This window comes from Doryrhamphus excisus, chromosome 16, assembly GCF_030265055.1.
Source record: "Doryrhamphus excisus isolate RoL2022-K1 chromosome 16, RoL_Dexc_1.0, whole genome shotgun sequence".
NCBI lineage: Eukaryota > Metazoa > Chordata > Actinopteri > Syngnathiformes > Syngnathidae > Doryrhamphus > Doryrhamphus excisus.
Genome location: NC_080481.1, coordinates 9,005,980 through 9,018,416, shown reverse-complemented (window position 1 = coordinate 9,018,416; position 12,437 = coordinate 9,005,980). Strand labels below are relative to the sequence as shown.

General features: G+C 40.1%; 1 long non-coding RNA gene across 1 annotated transcript; it reads left to right on the top strand.

Moving 5' to 3' along the window:
* The first annotated feature begins 6,587 nt into the window (after positions 1–6,587).
* LOC131104470 (uncharacterized) lies at positions 6,588–12,108 on the top strand. Its single transcript, XR_009119780.1, has 3 exons — positions 6,588–6,719; positions 10,345–10,465; positions 10,675–12,108. It is a non-coding gene; the product is annotated as an uncharacterized LOC131104470 (long non-coding RNA).
* The last annotated feature ends 329 nt before the right edge of the window (positions 12,109–12,437 follow it).

Below are 12,437 nucleotides of genomic sequence, written 5' to 3'. Positions count from 1 at the left end.
TCAGTCTAGTTACTACCATGACTACCTCTCCTTTATACAAAGTTTCCATATGCATCCAAATGGTGATCGTTCTTCTCAGTGGACGACCAACCAAATAATCATGTCCTTGATATTTAAAACCTCAATAACTCACTCCTCCACATGTGTGCAAACTTAAAGAACCTGAGTTGGATGGAGGGATGCCTGGCGCCATCAGCTACTGCCAACACACATATACAACCGCACCAACTACATTTATAGGACGGTGTGACGCTGAGGAAAATCTATTACTACTCACTACTTTTGTTTTGTTGAGTAGAAGCCTCCTGTTTGAGAGAATCCCAGAAAGACAAGGAAGACGGGATCTCCCTTGACGAGGAGATGAAAGGTGGTGTGAGGAAGAAACAGAAGAGGCCACACGTTGGCCGGGCTCAAACTCTACCTCTTATGATCACTGGGGCCTGGCGGCAAATGCTCCCCACAAAGCCCCCAGTGTGTGCGTGCGTCTACCTCAGATAACAAGGCGGCCTACTCTTTGTCTCCTGTCATGGCCTCTTGTTGCTGCTCTTCCTCTCCTTCTCAGCTGCTCTCTTTGTGTGACGCTTTGAGGACTCTTCTCAGATGAAAGAGGGAAAGATAAGCGTAGGTAAGAGTGCAGGAAACGAAAAAAAAAACAGAGTGAGGTGATAAGCCGGGAAACAATAAGGCCTTTGATAGCATGTTTTGAGTGACCCGACACATGCATGTGTGTGTGTGTGTGCGTTTGGCCCACATGAAGGCAAGGTATCAAAATACTCTACCCACCAAAAGTTAGGGACATTCACCTTCAGCTTGAATTTTCAGGATAAACCTTAATTTGGCTCTCTCTAATTTTTCAGTAGTTTTTGTATACATAGCAATTCTATGTACTAAGTGGAAGTGAAAGTTAAGCTTGTGTAGAAGTGAGAGTTAAGCTAGTGTGAGTGACAACAATGCATCTATTTTGTGTCCGCCTCTTCCAGTAATGTCCGCAGAGTCCTATCTAAGTGTTGTGCAACTCAAGAAGGAATTCAATGAGAGGCATTAAACACATGATACTTTTCATGGTGCAAAATACTACAGCAATATTCAATGCAGAATCAGAATTGCCTTTATTGTCATTGTATTGCATACAACAAAATTTGAGTGCAACTGCACGGTGCATTTTGTAGAAAGTAAAAATAAAAAAATGAGGAAATAATAATAATAATAAAATAAGGAATATTAATATAAATGTAAAAAGTGGCAGGTGCTGTTCAGAATAAATGTAAATATACGTATGTACATCAAAAACAATAACCTATACAGTAAACAAAATGTAGAATTGCAGTAACCAAAATGTGGAATTGCAGTAAACAAAAGGTAATATTGCACATATTGTACCTGAATTTCATTTGAATGAATGAATCTATTTCTCATAAGTCCCGTATTGCACATTTTGAAACTTATTGTACATAACAGTGAGATGTGTGTTTTAGTAGTGCAGTATTGTTCATTTATGATTGTAAGTTGTACCGTCATTGCAAATTGCATATTTACAATCCAAATAGTAATTCTAGATATACTGAACTTTGTGGAAATGTGTGGAGGATGGCGCAGTTTGATGAAGTCATTATCATTATTAGCAAGAATGATTTGCTATGATCCGTCCTGAACTAATCGGACATCCCTAGCCTGTTCCCAATAATTCTGATCAATCCAAACAAATTAGAAGTGGACCTTTGTAGGACTGTTAAAATATTAATATTTAAATATTAAAAACTACTGAATCTCCTGTCCCCCCAATTGTCTATTTGCATCTTGCCTCTGTGAGTGAGTATTGCTCAAGCCAATCATTACCTTGAACAAAAAGAATCCTGCACCTGTTTCTTTCATTAGAGACGCTTTTGCTTCCATGTTGTCCCCGCCGGGTCAAGTTTTCCAAGGTGACCTGCTTTAGTCATTACAGCCTCACCTAGACTCTGCTGCAGATCACTTTATTTGATCTCAAACATCCACCTGCCGTCGCTGTGTTAGAGTAGCAGGATTTCTGTGTGCTTTGGCGCCATGCATGGGAAAATGTGCCCGAATTTCCCAGAAGGGCTATTAAAATTTTATCTCGTTCGAATATGAGTGAGAAGGTACGTTGGGGGCACCTCAGAGAAAAAAGGCATGAGAACCTCAGCTTCTTGCCAAAAAGTCTGAAATAAACAGGTAGCGGTACTTCTGAGAGATAGAAGTGAATAAATGTCCCTTTGAAGACGGACAAACAGCTACCTTGGAGTCAGATGTCGATGGCGCATGTAGAGTAGCCCGTTTGTTGTCTTATTTGCACACCACGGACGGAAATGTGCTCATTTGCACACTGATCACACTGCATCTTGCGGAACTTTGCTCAAAGGCGAAGGAGGGCCAAGTCGAAACAGATGCTGCACAGCCACAACCACCTAAGCTGATACATCAATCCTTGGCGCTTCCACTCACGTGACGGACATTAGCCAGGCACTCTGTCAACAAAGCTGGAGTTCTGAGAAGAGAGTGTGGAGTTTTTGCTGATATGACAGAACAGCCCTTGAGATGAATGTTGATTCCTCATAAACACTTCCCAATATGGATTTTAAACTCCATTTGTGAGCTAAGATTAGTCAATATTTGTGTGAAAGTAGATGATGGCGAGGAGGAGGAATTCAAGTCAACTGGCCTACTTTCAAACACTGAGCTCACTTGTGCCCCCTTGTGTTTACACTCTTAATACAGGCCGCCATCTTGCAGTAGCGCGGTTGACCGTTAGAGGGCAGCAGAAGCTATAAAATATAATTTCTGGTTTGTAATGACAGTTTGGAGTATACACAGCAGATGGCGCCAAATGCTTTAGCGCAAATGTGCAAAGGAATAGCCCTATAATTATTGACATAACATCGGACTAATATTAGTTTATAAACCACTGCACCTTATAAAATGTAACATGGGTGAGGGGTGGGGTACACCCTGCAATGATCACCTGTCAATCACTGATTCTGAGTGCGTCAGCACGTTTACCCAATAGGCTGCTGTGCACTCAACTGGGGTTTCTAACAAATGAAACTCTGGTGTTGATTATGCACATTCCAAGTGTTAGAAATGTACGCTTCCAATCCTATTCCCATTCCTTTTAATCAAGATCCCTTCACTCTGTGTTTTGCTGTTTCTTTTTATCCGTATAATTCCTGGTCTTTCTCACTCTGGCTTTTGTTAGCTGTGTAATCATCCTTCCTTCCATTGCATCAAAGGAGGACCAGAGACTGCATGAACTCTTTTATCTGCAGTCTTTCCTCCTTCCTCCATGCGAGACTGTCTGTTGTCCTCATGATTCTTTGGAATTCCTGTGTTGCAAAACTCAATAAAATAGTTTTTTAATTGCAGCATCTGTCTGTCAATGTCCTGGTGTGACCTGTTGGGCGAGTCATGTGAGGCTATCTTGGCAGTGCATTCCATTTCCAGCCCAGTTCCTCATGTTTCTCCATGGATCCACTCCTATTGTTTTCCGATTCGGTGAAGGTGGTTACTTCTTTGAAAGCTCTGGGTTGTGTTATTTTCCATCATTTATCAATTCAGATTTCACACTGCTGAGTAAAGTTATTATAGGGACATTCCTGGGAAGAGAAGATGAAAATTGAGAAATGCGAACCGAGGAGGAAAAAAAACGGTCATTGATCTCTCCAAAGAGTCATGTAAGCGGAGGAGGAGGGTTTCATCTCAGCTGTGAGTCAACACTTTGGACTTCCTGCGACTGATGCCTCACTGGCCTAATGACAGACGGACGCTACACATTTACTTCGGCATTTTCCACAGTTTTTGGGTGCTGCTGAGGAAAAGCTTAAAGGACGAAAAGATCATGAAAATTCCTGTTTGAACATTCTCAGTGATTGAGCTGAATATCTCACTTTGGCTCCATCATTTAGCATTATCATTCAAGTATGGTTTGTAACATTATTTTAGCCCTCTAAACATGAAATAACACCCTATAGTCACCTTAGTCGTCATAATAACAGACAATTGATGCATGATAGAATGAAGCCACTAAATTTGAAGCCCGAAGTGGCAAGGGATGGCTGTACTCAACAAGAAGACAAAATGAACCTATTCCAGCGACCAAGAAAAAAAAAGCTCACTACATGACTCAAGTTATGTAATACTGTTTAAACTTTAAATGCACACAGCTTTTAATAGAATGTCCGATTGCACACCAGACCCACGAGAACCTTCCAAGGATTCAAAATAAAACTGAATTAAAGTTGAATAGAGTGACACTTAAAACAAAAGAGACAAAACAAATGAAACTCTAATGACATTATATGATACCCAATCCAGTCAATTTTGCACCACAATTTTCTCATATAAAAGCAACAATATCCTGAGTAATGATGAAGAAAAAGAAAAACTGAATTTCCCCACAAGTGACCTTCAAATGTGGCTCCTAACAATTTGGCACATTTACAAGTAAAATAGAAGGAAGATGGATGAAAATACAATCAACAATGCATCAGCTGAAGTCATGAAGCACTCAGCTTGGCGACAGCTGGCCCATAGAGGTTGTCATACAGTATCACTTTGTTTGGTGCCTGCGGTGGCCTCGGGAGACATGACTACTCACCATTGTGCTGTGTGGTTGTCAGGACTGTCAGGAAGTGCAACACAACTGTGTGTTGTAATCATTTCACAGTCCATCACAATGATGTAGCGTCCCAGTGTTGCAGTGGTGACATAATCAAGCACAATGACAATTCAATGACACAATGACAACTCAAATGGATGAAGTGAATTATAAATTCCCTGTAAGACAGTGGACCTTTTCTCTGCTGAGTTGGTGAGGACCTGACTCGGGTCAAGGGTGGCTGCTTTACGGAGCACTGTGGCAGGGGTTATCCTTTATGCCCCCCATGGGGACAGAATGTTTTTTCACACTCTGAATTGCAATACTATTGAGAACCATATTTATTTGAACAGAGAAAAAAGTTCTAATATTCACTTTACTAATTGTTGGGACACTGTAGACCAGTGGTTTTCAACTGGTTCGACCATGGGACCCACCATCACCGTTCAATGACTATACTGAGAACGTTTTCAGCTAAAATTTCTAAAAGGGGACTCATGGACTCCTATAGAACAGCTTCACACGATAACAAGCACAGAAAGCTTTCCAGTTCTTCCAGAATCTGCACCTATTCAGATGGATTTCTTTGGATTTCGTAGTGCATAGAAAGAGTTTTGGTTTGTGCTGCTAACTGTATAGGAGTTGATACACGGTATAGGAGTTTATAATAAACAGCGATGTGTCTTTCTTTAAATGTCTGCTTTTAACATGCAGCCATGTGTTTTGGATCCCGAATCCGATCCGGAAGTAGACTGGACAGTCCAAATTTTCTAAACACGAAATTTGTAATTGAATATCTTGTTTATTATGTATATATTTGTTTTTATTTTAACTATCAAAGGACAGCTGAACAGCTCTGAAGTAGGCACGGTAAATAGACAAGTCAAGTAGACAGTGTCCTGGAAATTATTATTGTTATTATTATTCTACATGTTATCATAAAGTGATTTATTTGGACAATATTGGACAATAAACATTTCAAAAAGCACCTGCATTGCTTTTTGACTCAGATTTGATGTGTCCAAAAGTGTTTTGTACTTTTTTAAAGTTATATTAAAATCTTGTCTCCTCGCGTTGAGTTAAGTATCTGGAGACATCCCTTCACTTTACACTAGTTCAGGACGTGCACGTGGCATTCGGGCAAATGTGCATACCACTGTTCATTTCCCCAGCAGATACGCATGCAGCGATATGACGCGAGCTGCACATGATACTTTTACATGAAAATTTAATGATGGTTACAGTCAGTATGGCCATGTTTCAAGGGGCACATACGTGCCAGCCGCAATTACGTAAGTGGTGCATGTGTGAGAACTGGGCATTGGACCTCAGATGGAATATTCCGTGCTTGGAAATCAGAAAATTGTCATTTGGCAGCATTAAGAGTGGTTTGATGCAGTCGGTGGCATTCAAACTTGACAGTCATGAATAATTTTTTTTTTCAGAGTGAATGTGGAGCCCATGAATGACTCTGAAGTCTTAGATGATGCAGCCAAGGATTCCTGCATTAGACATGCCTCCATTCAAAGTTAGCTCGCCATTATAGGGTAGAAAAAAAATAACATTGCCGTGTCAAGTCACACATATTTACGAACCGTCAGCCTTCCAGGAAGTAGCGGAAGAAGCACTTTTGATTTGAGGGAAAAACATGCTCAGAATTCAAAAGACCCCCTCCCCCCCAACATACACAAACAGCAGTTTATGATGAGGAGCATGTAAAACACCCTGGCATGTGAAGTCTGTCTGTTATAGTGCCAACAAACACACCTTCAAATTCACAAGACCTGACCCTCAGACATAAACACCCATAGCCCCACACACACACACACATACACACACATACACACACACACACCAAAGCGGAAGAGAGAAGCGGTGAGGAGTGGGCCGCCTTGGCACTGAGAGCAGCAGCTGTGAAAATAGGCAGTAGTGATGTCAGAGCAGCAAGGTACTCTGGGTAGCCAGGTCACTTTGAAGTGTTTAACAGCAGTCCTGAGCGAGTGAGTCACATGCAAATAAGTGAAATGCCAACATGACGAACGTGCCGGTCCAGAGCAGAAAAAGACACAGTGATAAAACGAGAGGAGGGTGTGAAGGAAACTATTTTCAGGTAAATTCCCTACATTGCAAGTCTCAGTTTGGCGTCCAGACAACTCCAGAGTGCTGCAGGTGCAGAGTTACAACCCTCCTTTCCCATTGCTGCCCTCCTTGAGGAGGAAAAACAGGCAGCGACACCTGATGGGCGATGCTAGACCAACAAAAAGTCAAAATATTATGGCTTTAAAGTCATAATATTCTGACAGGTGCAAAAAGGGATTTGGAGATTTTCCAAGTAATAATGACAAAATGTTAAGAAAAAAAATTGTAGAATAGAGAATAAACACATATTATGAGACTGAAATATTAATGATATATTTTTTTAGTCATGATATTATGAGAAACAAAGAAAACAATCGGAAAACAATACAATAGGGCCTCTGTACAGCCGATGGGTCTTAGTGCTCAAGTTGTACTCTTTGAAGTTTGAAGTTTGGTTAAAAGTTATCATATTATGGGAGTCAAATAAGTAATAATCTTACAAAAACTAAAATAATAAAATAAAATAAAATAAATAATATAATATAATCATACACAGTAGGTAACTGCTTAGCATATGCTTTACTAAATATCAAAGTGGCCCTTGTGTCCTTTATTTATGTCTCCTGTATTTATTATTATTATTATTATCATTGTTGTTGTTGTTGTTGTTATTTTTATTATTAGTAGTATTATTATTATATTTAATGTATTTATTTTTTATTATATGACACTCTCTCCCCCCACTGGAAAAAGTTTGCATTCGATTTTAAAGAGGACCTATAAATGTTGTTAAATGTTGTATTCTCTCTATCTACAATAGTCCACAAGTCGTAATAAGTCCCCTTCAACGTTGGATTATTCCACACTGTCTTTTGAGGCTGTTATGAGATGTTTGAGGCTGCTGACTGAGCTGGGTGGTATGAAATGCGTCTGTAAACTGGTGATGTCACCTCAAGTGAAATTTAAAAGGTGTGAGACGTTCAAATAAACTGGAAAAAAATGTGCAGAATAGTAAGAAACTTTGAGTAAGCAACACCAAGGCATGCTGAGTCATACATGCTAGTCTGTTTGTACTAGTAAGTAGGTCAGTAGGCCAAAGTGTGATTTAACTCTTTATGATTATTGATGTGATGATGATCCTTGATTGGCAGGCATGTGTCTGACAATTGTCTGATATATGGATAAGGAGTTAGTGCTCATTTTCACACTAGCTGCAGATCTCCCAAATGTTTTCTAGAAAGTAGTCGGACCTTTTCCATCATGCTGACAGAAATACAACCAATGAGTCGTCTCGTTCCTTCCCCTGGAGGCCATCAATAAACCTCAATGCCAATCATCGACTTTTAACTCTGCATGACAGCCGAAAATGTTTCCCCTTCTGGATTGTTTGTGTTCTGTTTTTTCACTCCTGTGACCTAAAGGCCAGTTGCGATTGATGCAGACACTAAATATCCCAGAATAATAACAATATTCCAGAGGTAAACAATATTCAAGGCGATCCAATACTACTGTGGTTTACAGCACCACAGACAGCACAGACATGTTTTATGTGTGGATTACAAGTAGAAAATGAATCAATTGTCATCATAATAACAGGACATGTTTAAGCCACTAAGTTATAGCAAAGGCTAATTGATGCTGTTAGCCCTATTAGACTGAAAAAATTTGACTTGACTATGTTTGATCTCTTCCCAGCCAGGTCCTTCAATTCCTCCCCTGATTAAAGTCATTCCTAATTGGACCTTCTTGGATGTAAAGCAGTGATTGCTTCAATGGGGACTTAAACTACCTCTTAATACCACCACTACCATGTCAAATTATACAAACCATCAGTAATACAAAATGCCGAAACCCATTATAACATGGCCTGGCATTACAGAATTGGAGATGAATACTATTATTATTCAAGACAACAACCCAAGAACCTCGGTATCATTCTGTATTACCCAAATATCTATTTTTTTTCATTGACTTCATCAAGAAGCTCCTCCTGCAGCTGTCAGTCTGTGTTGTTTGTTGCTAGGCAACCACTTTGAACTTTAGCCCTTAACTTGACTTGCTAACGGCTTCCTGCACTTGTAACTTGTTTATTTCAAGGAATACGTAAGTCTCACCGGTCCAAGTTCAACTCAAAGTGTTCTGAACCTGTGGTCCCGATATGGGGTCAGGAGAGCGCCAAAATGGTTGAAAACTCAAGTAGCAACAGCAGAGATCCTGCTATGAGCATTCTTTCTTGTCAACAACAACAGAGAGAAAAAAAAGTCTCATAAAACTGGGGACATCATGTACAATGGCGGTTCAAATTGCCAAGTTGTTGCGGCTTTAGAAGTCACATTATTCCCCGAAACATTGCTTATATTTCAAACAAGCATGTGACCTCAGGTTCCTGTGTTTATGCTGCCTTTCTTTGGAATTTGTGCCTTTGTTTTTAGGTAATATTTTGGATATATTGGCTGTCTTTGTGACCAGAATTGACGCAAAGAGCAGCCCGATCTGTTGGAATGTGGCCACTCACACTAATCCAAACAATACACTTAATGTGGATTTCTTTGCATTAATATATCCTGTAAATACAGCTTTTAGCTTTGTAAAAGGTGATGAGACATGCGTGTGTGTTTGTCAATGTGTCGTATGGCTGACGAATGTCCTGATGTCATGTTTGGACATCTGAGAAGAAGGGGGACTTTCTCTTCCGCTGGCAGCTGCTTGGAAAACCATCAAGCAGGACCATCAATCAGGTTAAAATGTCACAGCTGAGGAGGCAAAAACCAAATCCTAATTGTCGGGCCCTTCCATTGTGGATTGGGAAAACACCCTGGTACTCATGAACTTGTGCTACATACTGTATGGTGAACATTAACATTTGAAATTGTCAAGTAGATGTGCAGTGGAGGCTAAGTTTAGACATTATTATTTCTGAATGTGTTGGAAGTTTTACAGTGGGGTTTCTTTCCCCATGGGAATGGCCCCCGCCGCCATGCAGAGGTATCTCATTGCTGCAGATGGTGGGGAAGTCATGCGCAATCTGCTGCAAGCTTCAATCAGCCTGAATGCCTTCGCTCTTGGAAATAATACTGCTGCGAAAGCAGAAAAAATGAAAGCCGAGAGGCTGACGCGTGCCAACATTTTTCTACATAATGGTGTGGAGTCATTCATCAGACACACGGAACCACAAATCATTCCCTATATCCGAATGTTTTTTTTTTTTTCATTTGGCTCCGACATCAATTTGTCAAGTGTGAGGGCCAAGTTGGATTTATTTCAAATGCTGCAGCTGTTGTGAAGTGACTTGTCAAGCTGCTGAAAGCAAAGAGTACATTATCCAGGAAATCTCATCATTAAAAGAGTACATTGCTAACCATGCAATATAAGATGCTACCATTGTTAGTAAACTGCACATTACAGCAACGAGTGGTGATAAAACAGCCTCCTTTGATCCCAGCCGATATCCGACAGTCTGCACTTTGTCACCACTTTACCTGTGGCTGTTCCCACATGTACCAATGCAGGAAAACAAGCATATTCACCTTCAACACTGGACAGACTCATTACTCACGGGTCAGCGTCAGGGCCAGAGCTGCTTTGATGCGACCATACGGGGAAAATCCCACACGACTCCTCACCCCCATTCTTAATTGCTCTGTTTACTTTCCCAGATTGACTCCCAAATGGTGCAGTGACTAAATGTTTTCGAGCAATGCTGCCTTGGACGGGACACAAGTGGGATAATAAGACACTTATTCGGCCACCGCAGCATGACTACATTCCTGAGATTTGGTAAGAGAACACATCGCTTCACTTAAATCTTAAATCAACAATAAAAGGTGATGAATGTATGATTCAGTTGTCTTACTGAAGCAAACAGTAAGATTACTCAGAACAAGTTTAAATCCTTTTTTGTGGACTGATAGCGCAGATAAAATGTAAAAATGTAAAAATTTAAAGATGTCTGCATACAAAGATGTGGGTGTGTTTTCTCGCCACAGTGACATGTTCTGTCATTTCTTCTCAATGGAAAGACTTGGGAGGACGCTGCAGGCAATTGGTTGTGGAACAATGAGAGGCCACTGAAAGAATGTTAATAGTCTACAGTGTGATGACGGACATTTCTCCTCACAAATTCGTCACCTTTTGTCTCTGCAGAACATTGAAATTGTACATTGTAATGACAAACTGTTGGGGACAAGTTCAAAATATAATGATGAACATCTGCACAGTTTAATCTCAATGTTCTTACAGTCCGTTTCCTTACACTGTCTGGGTTATAGGACAGCCAAACAGTGCCCAAACAAAGCATCCACACGTTGATGACTGAATCTCTGTAAAGGGTGGAAAATGGTTCTTTTAGAGTTGGGACAATATAGACAGATTTTGTCTGGGGAATCCTTTAATATAACCGACCCATCCATATCCACATTATGTTGACTAGTAATACGGACAATTGCTGTCTTATTAACGCCATATCACCTACTTTAGCCATTATTATTGGTGTGGAAAAGCCGGGACACACCTATGCTGTGTATTATTGGGAAAATTGAAGTGAAATAACCCCTGCAACACAAAATATAAAAAGTTCTTCTACTTCTACTTTGAGGAGGATGGATCTGCCAAAAGCAATATCAGGAAAGGACTGTTGCGTGTCAGTGTGAAAACGATAGCTTTATTTTTGGCATTAGCCAATCAGGAGCTTTTAGTGCTGTTAGGGCACTTACAACAAGCCTGTCAACCGTTTGGAAGTCAGTGGAGGTCACCCACAGCGTCATCTTTCAAAAAAACAGCATTAAATTCATCACACAGTAACTTAATACACTAAAGGTGTATACACAAATATGCAAACATGTACCAATATAGGTTTGAAGTAAACTAAACCAAACATTTAGTGTTTGGACATAAGATAAACAGATAGATAGACTTCCTTTATTGTCATTGCACAATAACACAGCAGTGAAATTTGCATAGTATACGTATGCTCCTCAAATGAAATGCATGATGGCAACATTTTAAAATTTAGTTTTTTTCATATAAAACTCTTATTGGTTCATGATTCTATATTTCTGACGTAGTGTTAGTTGCTGTGTGATGAGTTTAATGTTCTTTATAAGATGAAATCGTGAGTTAAACTGTTATATTGAGTAATGACCTCCTGCAATTTCAAAGGGGTGACAAGATCATAGTGACTTTTTACATAGCACGTGATTGGCGCCTGTCAAATGAAAAGCTGACTATTTCTCACAGGCTCTTGTTTTGCCTCGTCTGCCTTCGTTGCCATAGCCACCCACACCTGTCCCTAATTTGTCCCATCTATTTAGTTCAGGTGTGTGCTTCTCCCTGTGTGGGATCATTGTTGTTTGTCTGTCTGCTACTTGAGTTGCTTTTACTTCTGCTGCGATTATAGCTAAAATAAATATTGTTTACCTGCATTTGGTCCTGTTCTCTGCATCCTGGGGTCAAACCTTAAACCTTGACAGTTCCACTGGACCGGAATTGAAAGCTGTTGTGCGTAGTTATACTGCATATTGAATGCCAAAAATGATTTTATAACAGCACATGTCCATGCAGTGTAGGTTGCAAAATTGGAGCGACTAAAATGACAAGAGGCATATGCTTACAGTTTGGAGTTCAACACTAATAAATCACCACTTCAAAAGATCCTCATAAAAACCACACAGTCAGCCTACAAGCATTTAATATCAAAGGATACCAAAGATATGAGCAAAGCCGAAAAGTTTGTTCATTCAAATGGATGGAG